The following is a 15,704-nucleotide window of genomic DNA, read 5'->3' on the forward strand; positions in this document are numbered from 1 at the left end:
CAATAACCGGTCGTAGTCCTGTCAATGGTCATTCTAATATACTGTCCAGTTTGTATAATTAGCAGCCATTTTACGCAGACGGGGTCGTATGTTTAGCTTAGGCACGCGCCGCTGAACTTCCGCCCTTGAGTGGGTGTTATTCCCCCGCATTCATGACCACTTCCTGTCAAGGTTTTGCGCAGGTAAAGTCAGCAGGTCACAGAGGAGCGCAAATATCGGTGCTAACGTAATTAGGAACACTCGGCCAGACAAATACCAGCTACCGGCCGGGTGTGGGGTCGGGGTAAGAAGTGGGGGGGGGGGATGAACCGTGAAATTATTTAATGCATTACTCGTCTGTCACACGTTATTATTGTCGGGTTCTATATTAGCCCAGTTGTCTCTATCCACTTAGGTCACGCTGTCTCGTAGGACAGGGCTATTGGGGTGTCACGTTGTGTTATCGTTGAAGTCTCTCGGCATGACGTCCATCCTCGTGAAAACGTCTAATACTTATGTTAAGGTTGGTTAAATCTATGAATGATATTAGTACAACCAAAGCCTATCAACTAACGAGCACCGTCACTCCAAGACACCAAGTAAATACAATTCTTGCGCCCCTTGGTGAGCGAAGGGTCCCGGATTCGGCCATATCTAGCGCTTCAGCGTTCAACAGTGCAAGTTTTAAAGCACTAAACTTCCTGTTATATCATTGCTTCAGCACAGGCTTAATTGCATTAATGAATATCCTTGTGTAACATTGTTTCAGGACAGGTTTTTACTGCATTAGTGAATATCCCTGTGTATCACTGTTTCAGGACGGGTTTTATTCCATTTGTGAGTATCCTTGTAAACCATTGTTTCAGGACAGGTTTTATTGCATTAGTGAATATCCCTGTGTATCACTGTTTCAGGACAGGCTTTATTGCATTAGTGAATATCCTTGTGTAACATTGTTTCAGGACAGGCTTTATTGCATTAGTGAATATCCCTGTGTATCACAGTTTCAGGACAGGCTTTATTATATTAGTGAATATCCCTGTGTATCACTGTTTCAGGACAGGCTTTATTTGCATTAGTGAGTATCCTTGTAGACGATTATTTCAGGACAGGTTTTATTAAGTTACTGAATATCCCTGTGTATCATTGTTTTAGCACAGACTTTATTGCACTAATGAATATCCCTGTGTAACACAGTTTCAGGACAGACTTTCTTGCATTAGTGAATATCGATGTGTAATATTGTTTCAAGAGAGGTTTTTATTGCATTAGTGAATATCCCTGTGTATCACTGTTTCAGGACAGGCTTTATTATATTAGTGAATATCCCTGTGTATCACTGTTTCAGGACAGGCTTTATTGCATTAGTAAATATCCCTGTGTATCACAGTTTCAGGACAGGCTTTATTGCATTAGTGAATATCCCTGTGTAACATTGTTTCAGGACAGACTGTATTGCATTAGTGAATATCCCTGTGTATCACTGTTTCAGGACGGGTTTTATTCCATTTGTGAGTATCCTTGTAGACGATTATTTCAGGACAGGTTTTATTAAGTTACTGAATATCCCTGTGTATCATTGTTTTAGCACAGACTTTATTGCACTAATGAATATCCCTGTGTAACACAGTTTCAGGACCGACTTTCTTGCATTAGTGAATATCGATGTGTAATATTGTTACAAGAGAGGTTTTTATTGCATTAGTGAATATCCCTGTGTATCACAGTTTCAGGACAGACTTTATTGCATTAGTGAATATCCTTGTGTAACATTGTTTCAGAACAGGTTTTTATTGCATTACTGAATATCCCTGTGTATGACTTTATCAGGACGGGTTTTATTCGATTTGTGAGTATCCTTGTAAACCATTATTTCAGGACAGGCTTTATTACATTACTGAATATCTCTGTGTATCATTGTTTCAGGACAGGCTTTATTGCATTAGTGAATATCCCTGTGTATCACTGTTTCAGGACAGGTTTTATTACATTACCTACATTATATGTAATTACCCCTGGATTCAAAATTGATATTAGACTCATAGATAAGAGTCCACTATAACTATTTGCTCAAGTATCTAACAGCGCTGTCTACTCGATTATCACGTGGTGGAAATGAACGTATGAAATTTTAAATGGATTACATACATATCGTGTGTATTAATAGGTCATATTCACGTTTTCATGTACATCAATATGGGCAATATTACCGCTACTGTGACATGGGGCTATGTTCAGAGGACTTCTAAATGCTAGTATCTATTCTAAAACCGTGAAGACGGCAATCAAAATAACTAATGACAACACATGTATGTAAATGGTGTATACACTGCATTTATTCAGTGCATATCACACACTGCCTTTCTTTTAACTTAAATTTGTCTAGCTCTGTGTCTACACAGTGAATAAAACAATTGCTAACAAGTGAGTGCTTGGAGTTCAACGTCGTACTTAACAATTCTTCAGTCATATTCCTTACAGTGCATGTAATGTGCCGAAGGCAAGTAAGCCGCCCCGTCCGCGCCATTATACTGATACAGGTCAGGTGCACTACCCCTTAATGCTAACCGCCTTAGTTGTGACCCGATCCAGTATTGACCCTGGATCTAGCGCCTCCCGAAGCGAACGCTTTACCAACTGTGCTATTGGGCCGGACACGGTAACAAAATGTGTTTTACTGCTTGACATTGTAGCAGTATTCACTTCCTCACCGAACGACGTCCTTATATGTTAAGTGCTGTTCAATTTCCGTCATAAATCAAATGTACGGCCTACAAAAATCTATCCCTGAGATATCGCCGCTACATATGTAGTCCCTTCAACTGCTAAGGGGCGCTTTTTCCCGACTAAACAAAATGGCGTTGCATGTAAATCGGCGCAAATGACGGGGTACATAATTGACAATGTTAACGTTTAACGATGTAGCTCAGTTCCAAACATTCCGTGGCCAATAAGCTTTGGTGCATACCTGGCCCAACATGTGAGGAAGCAGCCATAAAAATCTTGACATAGGCTGACCGTCAAAATCTGGACATTTCTATGCCACCGAGGGGTGCCTAGCAGCGCCAATGGGACCTCACTTGCAGCCTCATCGCCACCTGTCTCCTTGTGTCCTTTCGCCCAGAATTTCAAACCTTCATCATTAAAACTCATACCTGCCCAAAGCTTAGACAATTTCCATCATTTTGATACCAAGCGTGCACCTGTACACCAAAAATCACAGAAGTTCTAATGGGATCTTGGTTAGGCTCTGGTACAACGTTAAAGGGAAGGAAAACATAAAAATGGTACCAACATCAGATAGTGTGAAAATTTTATTTTTATTCGATAGGTTTTTATGTCCGCCTCTTGTTATCATCTTTGAACAATACTGTTTTAAACGATTATGTTTATTTTTATTCATTATTATCATTATTTCAAATATATAACTTTTGACATTTTTTTATGTGAAGTTTGCATCATTTTTATGATTTTTGCATCTTTAAACGACAGTCTAATACCGCCTCTTGTATTGTCGCCAAATGGTCACACGTACACGGTAAAATGCTGCCTCTTTTTAGTGTATTTCATTTAGGGTTTTTATTTCAGTTGATGATTTCTTAAATGCAAGCAACTTCGACGCCGTCTGGTGCCATGGCTTGAACAGAACTAGTGAAAGAAATGCATTACTTTTATTAGCAATTTATTAGAAGTATCTGGCCTGAACTACTGAAAATGCTGTGTTATCATCACATTTAATATAAAATAACATAAAACATCTGATCTCTAAAGTGTCGTGACCAGTGCAAGACTGAGAACCGAGGCCTCCCTAGTAAACAATTAAGAGATCGGGAGCTTAAAACACGTGAAGTAATTAACTATTTTTATTATACCTATTATCCGATTCACCTTGCATGACTGGTGCAATTGTATTTATCACCAGTTGATGGGTCAGCGAAGCGAGACGCGACCATGTTGCTTACATCTGCCTAGTAGACAACAATCACGAGTCATTTGTCACGTGACTGACCCGTTGCTCGTTACAAAATAATGGTATTCTTTAATCACTGATCATGCAGTCTTCACATAAAATTATACCTAGTTGCAGAAGTTTGAGGGCGTCCCAAGGAATAATTTTGATAACAACATTTATTGCCTTTACTTCACTATTCTCTTTCTTCAGAAATGACAATAGTTTCAGCACGATCACTTATTTGCCTTAATAAAACCGCCATTTTGAGTAAGCCTATTATGTGTGCTTAGATTTATTTATCTATCTGATTGGTGTTTTACAGCGTGTCCAAGAATATTTCACTTATACGACGGCGGCCAGCATTATGGTGGGTGGAAACCGACGACCATCCTCTGACAGACCTTCTCACGTACGGCCGCGTGTGCTTAGACACTGTGCCCGGAGGAGCACACGGACAAATGGCAATATTACGGAATTCGATAAGATTTCTTGTGAATGATGTCAAAGGCAGTTGTAATGATGAACAACTTGAACTAGGTCAGCAGGTTAGCAAGTTTTTTTACGTGAAATATTGGCCCATACTTCCAACAATGAGTCTTTCAGTTGATTTATTGTGACCGAGCTTCTAATGATAGAACACCACGGTCGAATTCTTTCCATAAATTCTCTGTGACATTCAGATCTGGAGATTTAGGTGGTTGGGGTCTATGGTTAATGTTTTCATTTTCGAGGAAATCTCTAACCACACTGGTAATATGGGCCGGTGCATTGACGTACTGGAAGGTAAAGTTATCATGGAAAGTTGCTATAGACCAGAGAATCATGTTTTTGGCGCAGAATGTCCCGATGGGTTCACCAGTCATGGTTTTAGCGCAACACAATAACGTTGGATTTGCTCGCGGTATGCATAGTTACCCAATCATGATGAGTACCCCCATCCAGTGCTATTCTTTCCAGGATGCAGTCATCTTGAAACCTCTCCCCAGACAGGCGATAAACTCTAGCTCTTCCATCACACTTGTGATGGAGGAATTTTGATTCGTCTACAAAGATGACATGGTGCCAGTGATTAACGGTAAGGTGTCGACACTGTTGGGCCCCACGCTAACCACTGTTGACGGTGACGTTGGGACAATGCTTGTCTCTTGACGAGCCCTATAACCCCTCTGTGTCAGTCTGCGCGTCGTCGTTCTAACGCTAACGTCGAAGTTTGTCATTTCAACCCATCGATCTCCAACCAACCTCAAAACATTCTTCGGATTTGCGGCGCCAAAATGTAAGGGCGGTGGTCTTTGTCTTGCTGTTCTGATTCTAGGATGACCTGTGTTTCTACCTGCAATGACGTCACCAGCTCTTTTATGCAATGCTAGAATTCTCGTGAAGGTATTACGCCCGACCCTGGTTCTCCTGGCGATTGTCACTGGCCCATAGCCTTCTTGGCCCAGGGTTACTATTAACCAGTGTTTTCCAATACTTATTGCACCAGGCGTGTTCTAAAGACTCGGTATGAAGCAGAGATAGGATTTTCGTATACAAGTTTCTAACCTGTATTGTCTAACGTCGTGCCGTTCTTTTGAACGTTCATCATTTGTATTCTGCAGTCTGCACTCGTCCATATGAAACAGAGGGGACGCATTGAAAATTGCTTATTTGCATGTGGAAAGTACCTAGTCACATTCTAATGGCAGTAAGAATTTAAGCCCAGAATTTAAGCCGGCACGACATGCACCAACCATTTTGGCGAAGTCTCAAGCATATTAGTTTGATACGTGTTCTGTTCTGTTCAATAAATTCCTATTCGATTCTGTTTGAAGAATAAAACTTGTTTTTTGGGAATCAAAGTCACGACTGCTGTAAGTCCTGACTGCTGTGACATATATATAAAGGTACGTACGGGTGGTACATAGTTGCGGCACCAGATGCTCCAATGAAAGTGATAAGCAATTATATACCTGAGTTAAAAGCTCGAAACCTGTTTTTTTAATTTTCTATTGAACTAAAGATAAAAGAAGAAAAAGTTGGTTTTTGACAGAATGGCTGTTATCTGTTGTTGATCGTGCCGCTGGCTTTCAGGATAGGAGGTGACACTGGCAAGTCCAGAATGACTGTATGTCGACCCGAACAATCTAGAGAGTGACCACCAAATATAGCGATTCTATATGGCTGTTTTGACACCTTAGCCCTACAATGGCCCGAGGGCGCACTGGTCAGATCTCTGATATAGAATGCGAATTTCTGTTGGTCACTTTATGACTACTCACAATCTGAGTTTCACAGTAAAATGATATTGTGTATTAAATTAATTTTACTACTTTGAACTAAAACATATTTATCATTTGAAAATTAACGGATGGTTCAATTTCACTTGTGAATCCAAATTATGGGCCGGTTTGTAATCAAATCGCAACTGAGATACATATTTTATTATCGTCAACTTACATACTAGCATGGTACATGATTTGAATACTGATTTCACTCTTTCGCCTAGAACATGCCTTGCGCGTTTGCATCACCACTGAAACTGTTGATTGCTTTTCTTTGCATGATTCCGTTCTAATTTCGTACTTTATACACTTTGGTTCTGGTGGTGTGTGTTATTGACCTATTTCAGCATTTATCAAGCAACTGAAAACTTAAGTCATAAATTTCAAGTCCCTAAAAAGCCAAACTCAGGGCTGGAAAGAGTTCAAATTGTGGTTCGTATATTGTTCTGTAGTAAAGAATCAGTGTAACAAATTTTCAACATTCTAGGGCAAAGCATTTATTTGTAGCTGTGTTTGAATAGCTGACTTAAGTCTTAAGACGTTTGATAAATATGAACCCAGGAACGTCCATATTGGTTAAGGACTGGTTAATGAATGTCCACGAATGCTTATCTGACGAACATCTCGTAACTACTTTTTTTCCAAGCTTCAGCAAATAATACAAATCAGATACCGTTATTATGTGAGGGACTCAACACAGCACAATGTGCAATGTTACTATCGTGTGTAACCAGAAGATGCATGGGATTTATTTGACTGATGTTTTACTCGTATTCTAGAATATTCCACTGATACGACGGCGGCCAGCAATATGGTGGGAGAAAAACCCGCTCAACCCACGACCACCCGCAGGTTGCTGTCAAAGCTTCTCACTATGGCGGGAGACGAAACCAGCATAAACTTCAACCGACCTCACCTGTGAAGGCCTTGTGGGTCATAGCACTGCCCTTGCTCGCTATCCACCCTACCACGGATGCCCCTTTCATGTGAAAATCAACATCAGTGGTATAGTGTCGAAGTTGGGTTAGCTATTAATACGCATCCATTATTACATTAGTGTTTTTGGCGTAACATTTGTAGCCCTCAGCAAAGATGTTTAGTGATCAATAAGGGTTTTCTATCCCCATTACCCCCAGAGCGATCGGAATATTGAAGGCTGATTTGACGGCGTTTTGTTCTTGATTTACATCACTGTGGTTAGAGCTAATTGCTTCTAATTATTCTCCCCCCCCCCACGCTCCCTCCCCACCCTTCTGGCTTGTTTCGATTAACGATGCTAATACCGCAACATGCTTCAGCCTTCACTGACAATGCTGCATCAGGATCGAGCTTATTTTTGCAAAGCGATTCTTATTTAAAGGGTCTAAATATCCCGGCAGATTGCTACTAGAGAGAGTAGATGACATAAATGTCGTTCAGACAGCGCTAGATATAGATTTCCTTTTCCATGCTGTCTGCCACAAAGCTGAAAACGTATGAGGAAATTAAATGTGGTACTCTGCAGTTGTCATTTTATGTGTTTTCACTGAACAACATTCATGCAATGGATATTATCTTGTGCTTAGGAAAATATATCAACCGTTTACAGTTTTATCACATAAGAATACACCAGCGCTTTGCCGTGTTCGTTTAGCTTCCGCGGGGATAACGGGCAGGAGGCTTGAGTATACGTGTTGAGTTGCGCTGGCTTTTTCCGGGATCGGCCCAGCTTCCTTTGCTTGCAAACCTGACCACGGTCATATGAATGACGAAATCCTTCAGTAAATCGCAACAAATACTATCAGAATAAAAAAGGAATGAAAGTATTGATTAACTGAAATGATGCGAGACGGTGGACAAAATTAATACATTTTAATATGGATTCTAGTGTTTGATTTCTTTCTTTATTTGTTTATTGGTTGTTTAAGGTTAAGACCAAGACCTTTCACTCATGTCAGGGCAGTCAGTTTCGTGGATGGTGACCGGGATAAACCAATGTCCTTTGGTGTTGTTCTACAACCAGTACAGACGAATCATAGCTAAGCACTTGGCACCCCATATTTGGCACCCCAGCTCAGAGTACTCTTGGTCTTGTTTCAACTGACATGTCCACGCATTATAATACAGCTGTTGTTAGACATTAACTGTTTTATGACTTCATTTCTGCAATCAAAGTAACCCATGCATTCCCACGTCCCATGCAGACCTTCCAGTTATTGTTTAAGGTCTAGTTTAGGTAGACAGAGTCGTTTTTGAAGTCACGCCCTGTTAACGCTTAGCGAAGATTCCTCATGCTTTCGGCCTATATCCTAGTACGATACGCCTTCGCCGCTTCACCTCCACACACGGTTATGACAGATAGTCCCCTGCGGCCGAATTCTTTGATGGAATTTTCGACATCATGCATTGCAGTCATGTTCCGAGTTAAGGCCCCTGGCTTTGCCATCGACATTTCATTGTTTTATCACCCCCATTTAGGCTACTTTCTATTCACGAACACTTAAACTAGGCTTGGTGTCCCAGTGAGCTCTTACTAGATCAATACACTATCCCCGTGGCTTTTGATGCGGCTTTAAATTGTTAAAATTAAAGGCAAAGAAAAAGTCTAAATGTATAAGTAATTAATTGATGGACCATTCTTCCACTGTACCGATGAGACGCGAGCGTATCATTTATCATCCGGCGTTGATTCTGTACATGTTCAGTTGGGCCAAACATGTCGTTGATTTAATGCTTAAGTGGTATGTTTTTATAGTACAGCTGTAATGAGAATTCTCAAGTGACATGCTGCATCGAGCACAACGGAATTGTTAGCGGAAGTAGTGCTTTCCTGAAAGGACCGGAGCTATGCTTTTCCTTGATGCATTCTCTTTGCTCAAAAATCGAAAACTTGTTGAGCCATCACGCTTCGTTTCGCTGTTCCTCCAAACCACTAAGTCCATGCTAGTTTATTTGTTGTGAACGGCAGTACATGCAGTTCACTTGGGAATTTGCAAAGTCTCTCAAATGGCCATGCTAGTTTATTTGTTGTGAGCGACAGTACATGCAGTTTGCTTGGGAATTTGCATTGTGTCCCAAATGTACGCTGTGTATGATAACATAGGTACGAAAGGATTCCCAAACCTATCCGCTTCATGTCATTACCCTCCAATCGCAGAAGACGGATAATTAAAGTAACGTTCAGTTGTATATTTGTTCATAACGTTGAATATTGGTATACACTGATGTTCATTTGAGATAAACACTGATGTTTAGTTTGATGTTTAGTCACTAATATTTAGTGTGGTACACACTGGTGTTCAGCTGTGACACGCACTGATGTTGAGTTTGGTACACGCTGACTTTCATGTGCGATACAAACTGATGTTTAGTGTGGTACACACTGATGTTCAGCTGTAGCACGCACTGATGTTGAGTTTGGTACACGATTACTTTCATTTGCGATACACACTGACATTTAGTGTGATACACATTGATGCTTAGTGTAGTACACACTGATGTTCAGCTGTGACACGCACTGATGTTGAGTTTAGTACACCATTACTTTCATTCACGATACACACTGATATTTAGTGTAGTACACACTGATGCTTAGTGTAGTACACACTGATGTTCAGCTGTGACACGCACTGATGTTGAGTTTGGTACACGATTACTTTCATACGCGATACACACTGATGTTTAGTGTGATACACACTGACGTTGAGTTTGGTACACACTGATGTTCAGCTGTGATACACACTGATGTTGAGTTTGGTGCACGCTGATATTAAGTGTTGGTCTATATTGGCGTTGAATTCCTATACTGACTGATACTGTTCAGTTTCAGTACACACTGATGTTTAGTATGGTACACACTAATGTTTAGTGTAGTACACACTGATGTTTACTGTTGGTATATTCTGGTTAAAACCGAATTTCACCTACACTCGGAACGATTTTATTTCTTTCTGTCTCAAAGTAGGCATCACTAAGCAGACCACTTAAAACTATGCAGAAATATACTTTCATTCCTTTTTTTAGATTTTTGTGAGAAGAGTTAAAAACAAACATCAGGAAAAAAGTTGATGTGACGTCAGAGTTCCTAGGTACCCTTAGTATGGCTCTTAAAGCCCACCATAGTTTTCAAATATTTGCATGCCTTTCAACACTCTCAAAAACATCTGCAAAAATGAATGGAAGTATTTTTACGCATAGTTTTCAGTTATCTTTATGGATGAACCTTACTTAATATTTTAGCTTTCTTTTACTTTAACTACATATTACCAAAGCGGAACTTCTTTGGTGCTGTTGAATCAAATGTATTTATATATACATACAGAAAGTAAAATACAAATGAGTCTAGAAAAGGAACGAGACGTTCGAAACTGCAGTAGGTATACAAAGAAAGTTAACAAGGGTTTTAAGAGAAACTTCCAATTTGCCCGTTTACATCAAACGGCCTCCTACACGTCTGATTTTGGTTTCTGGATCTCTGTACAATATAACTAAAACAAAACTTGTTCATTGCCTTCGAATATGTGCGTGACACAAATGTCTTGCTGAAGATGATACACCGGAGATTTTTGGACAAGAACGTCAATTTCGTTAATTAGCTCCACGTTTTCTGTATTTACACAGAATACCTCAAATTATTGCCATCCTATAAATAACAAACCCGTACCTGTACTATAGTGCTTGAAGGATGTGTAAAAAAAATAATAATGCGACCCGCTTAATTAATTTTAGAAACCATTTTTAACAATAACACATGCACAGACGATGCAGATTTGTGGAAGGACTAGATTGGCGGTTTTCGCTTTCCTCACTAAAATTTTCCGGTATAGCATCTTTAATTTAGTTTTAATTGAGGCAGTATTAATTTTGCCTGTTAATTCTCTGTTACAGAATGCTGAAGTCCAGTCTACCCGTGGTATTCTTAGGGCTGTTTAGCCACACCATTCTGGCATCAGGAGCCCTAGAGACGAAGAGTCGTCAGAAAAGAGAAGCGTTAGACGAAGATGCACCAACATGCGCAGACGACTACGCTGCTACGAGCGTTTGCGTGGCATGCGCAGATCTGCCCAGGGAATGGAACTTCCGCTCGAGGCGTGTTGTCAGAGTGATTTTGTCCAGATGATGTGCGCGGCCTGTCTTATGGATGTGGAAAGCTGCGCTAGAGAGACTGTAAATGTGAAGCTTGATGAACTCGCGTCTTTGAAGTCCGAACTTGATGAGGAAGACGCAGAGGATACCGGCTTGTCAAAGAGATTTGGGCGTTTATTCATGGGTGCGGGCCCATACGGATATCGTTTACAATAACAGAGACAGAAAACGTTACGGACAGCTCTTCATGTCATCCAGGCCTTACTACCGCGCTCCGAACTCCTACAAGGAGAAACGCTTCGGCACTTTGTTCATGGGAAACGCGGGCTCCCACTATAGCAACGGCAGAGACAAGCGCTATGGCACTCTATTTATGCGCAAACGCTTTGGCCGCCTTTTCTTGGATTCCGGTTACAAAAGCTGGAGAGATGAAAAACGATCACGTGAGAACGAACTTCCTATTGATCTGTCAGAGGAGAGCCGCCGGAAGCGCTTCGGTCGTCTGTTTCTTTCAAATCCTGAGCGAAGCGGTAATGCTGATAAGAAAAAATGTGTAACATATCTCAAGTTCGCAAAAGTCTTTTTCCGTTGAAGACTCTGTAGAACATTGTAAAAATTCTTGTTTTTTTTTTTTTTTCATTCCAGCGGTCTTGTACAACTCCCATGTTGTTCCTTGTGGATATAAAAACAAACTTTACAGTCTTAAAAGTCTAACTATGTGGCACAAGAAAAATATGTTTAAGCCTTTCACGTAAAATTACTGTAGTTTTACACGAACCCAAGGGGAACAATATTTTACAAGGCACCACTTTTATTCCTTTTGACCTGGGTTAATGACTCTGAATCAATTAGCAAACCTCTGTTAATACGTGGGACGTCAAAAAACAATTTTTCCCAATTAACAGCGAGTTCACATTTTGTCTTTCTTATAATATGTACACCATATAAGAAGAAGAAAATAGCCTGTAACGTAATTTCCAGGGGAAACGCGAAAGTTATCAGTATCGAATGTCGAGAAGTTTTGACACAAGCAGTATGTACTGCCAAAATGTAGATATCGTGTGGTACATCAACGCCATCAAGTTTTCCAAAAGGTATGTAATTACTGTTTGTGATTAGGAAGAATTCAATTATAAACTTAGTACTGCAGAAAGATGAATCCAAATTCATCAGCGAATGTTTTACAAGATCGCAGGTGATTAGAGATTAACTTTGGCTTCGTTCACTCATTAACCTGTCCATCTTATAGAATATGGGACATATGGTTGAGTACGGCCTTTAAAACCAACGAAATAAATAAATAAATAAATAAAACAAAGCTGCAACTGAATCTCCGAGAGAGATATAAATAGATAACGATTTTGTCTGCGCATGAGAAAGAAGTTGTTCCAGTCATACATAACAGTCAAACAGCTACGAAAAGCTGAATTCTGTAATTTAAACAGGCCAATTTTACATTGACTTTTACACACCAAAAAACACGTAAATTCCCAAGCAAACTGCGTGTATATGATGGTATGATAAATCGATACACTATAAGTAGATTTTATACTTCTCGAAAGCGTAGACCTAAATTTTCAGTGAAGACTAAAAACTTAAGAATTACTACTGATGCATGCACTGAGCAAGAATATTGGAAAACATTCGAAGCATGTTGAGATAGGCGTATTTTTTTTTCTTGAATTAAACGGATCTTTACTGAGAGAAGATATGCGGTATCGTCCCCTTAATGTCTCACATCTAACCCAAAATGATTAATTCAAATAACAAATTAATTAATTATTTCACTTGTTTATTGTTTAAACGTATTCGTATTCAATCTATTAATTTATTTGACTGGTGGTTTACATCGTACTCAAGAATATGACGACGGCGGCCAGCATTATAGTGGGAGGAAACCGAGCAGAACCCGAGGGAGACCCGCGATTATCCGCATGCTGGTGGGAGACACTTCCCACGTACGGCCGGAGAGAACACCGTGTTCAAGAGTTGTCACTGGCGGCATTCAAGTATATGGGGGCGGAGAGAACCAGGGTCCGTGCATGGAGAAAAACACCAACCTTCACCAGGTACCTGCCAAACCTCTTTACATATAAAAGCCTCAAACAAAAGCAAGAGCTAGATTCGAAAAGCGACGTCATTGTTCAAATACCTGATAGACGCTTCCAACAATAGCTTTAATTATCTAAGATGGTGGAGAATCCTCTTTTACCACTGTAATTGTGCCTTTTCTTTAAAAAAATGTTTACATAACAGTGGTAGGGCAATTCCTTCCTAGATGTAGGAAAAAACTGACGAGGCAAGATTACCAGCGAATAGGTAGGTATTTACCATCATGAAATGGAGCAGGAAGATGTGCTAAATGTTTGAGGCATCGGATTAAAATCTCAGTGGTTCTGCCAGGTCTCGTTTTAACATCAATAAAACGTGCTAAATTTCACTGCCTGGCTATTATGTAATTATGCTGAAATCAAAATTATGGTAGTCTGAAGTTTTCAAGAATAAATCTGAACGTACTTAACTTGACCAAGTCATCAAGAATAGATCTGAACGTTCTGGACTTGATCAAGTCATCAAGAATAGATCTGAACGTACTTAACTTGACCAAGTCATGAAGAATAAATCTGAACGTACTGGACTTGACCAAGTCATCATGAATAAATCTGAACGTAGTGGACTTTACCAAGTCATCAAAAATAAATCTGAACGTACTGGACTTGACCAAGTCATCAAGAAGAGATCTGAACGTTCTGGACTTGACCAAGTCATCAAGAATAAATCTGAACGTACTGGACTTGACCAAGTCATCAAGAATAAATCTCAACGTAGTGGACTTGAACAAGCCATCATGAATAAATCTCAACGTAGTAAACTTGACCAAGTCATCATGAATCAATCTGAACGTAGTGGACTTGACCAAGTCATCATGAATCAATCTGTTTGTGTACAACGGTAGAATGTGGTTTTGTATAATCACAGGATGGGGCGACTTCGGCACATAAGAAATCTCAACGCCGCACTTGAAGGATTACGTTCTATATATACCATATGTAATAAGACGACGTTTGTGTAGATTGTCTTGCGAAGTAGAGGAATGAATTTATTTAATTTATTTATTTATTTGATTGGTGTTTTACGTGGTACTCAAGGATATTTCACTTATACGACTGCGGCCAGCATCATGGTGAGACGAAACTTGACAGGGCCCGGGGGGGGGGGGGCACCCACGACCATTCGCAGCTTGCTGACAGATCTTTCCACGTATGGAAGAGAAATCAAAGATTATAGGCTCATGCAAGCGAAGTAGTATCCGAACGAATGGGGCTCAGCTGATCTAACGATGCATTGACGTGCCAAGCAAACAAAGCCACACTGACTTCTGGCGTCAAAACAGGATGAGTTGCAAAATTTCGAAAATACCCAAGGGCATTGGGTAATTCCGTCGCTAAAAATTTCCATTCCGAAGTCCACTTAACTCATACTTTCAATTTTGTCCAAGTATCTCGATGTGAGGAAATAGGCCTTTAAAAGCCATTTGAAAAATAACTGGGTAACATTTGCGTTGATATTTCACTGAACAATTGCGTGATTTCTGTTCATTTAATTGTCAGTCAACAGGGAAGCTTTTGCCTGAATGTTGTTCAAAGGCTTATGAAATTCCAGTTGTGATGAAAAAACGAGCCTGATTCCAGTTATAGTGAGGTTTTGCGTCCTTCCGCCTACCCGGCCTCCCGTTTCCGGTCTTTCCGCTGAAGGGTTTGGGCGGGAATCGATCCCTTCCTAATGGAGTTTTCGTGCTCCTATTATGTTTATGAAGTGGCCACTTCCGGGACAACTACTCCAATCCATTCTAGAGCGGACTCATTAGCAATTGTGCTCAGGAAGCCTGTATTATGTATTCCCCTTTGAACCTGCCACATTCTCCATCATGTTTCTGTACAGGGAGACATGATTGAGTTTTACCCTCCCCCCCCCCCAACCCCCCGGTCCCCAACTCCATATACCAGTATACAAGATTGGTAAGGTAAGATTGTCAGGCAATTTACCTCATCCAGGGTTTACATGGCGAGGATGCCAAAACTTCATACGCAGTCTTCACTATATTTTTTCATATTACATTTATATTAGTCTATCAACATTACAACAAAGTTGTAATCTCAACTAATTGTAGTAAAGTATTATTTACGTATACCGGGGAGCATATTACATTACCTCCAACAGGCACCTGTAAGTTTCTCCCTGGAAATAGAGCATGAATAATATAGCAGTTAGAGCTTAATATTGCTCCCAGTATTATTCTGGTGATATTAAGACGTTTCCTATATCGGCAAGCCCAACCGGTATATTTAATAATACTAGTATACTACTTGTCATGCCGTGAACAATACACAAGACGCGCCACGCAGGGCTGATCAGTATTCACCTGTACTGAATGTCAAGAGAGC

This window comes from Liolophura sinensis, chromosome 13, assembly GCF_032854445.1.
Source record: "Liolophura sinensis isolate JHLJ2023 chromosome 13, CUHK_Ljap_v2, whole genome shotgun sequence".
Lineage (NCBI taxonomy): Eukaryota > Metazoa > Mollusca > Polyplacophora > Chitonida > Chitonidae > Liolophura > Liolophura sinensis.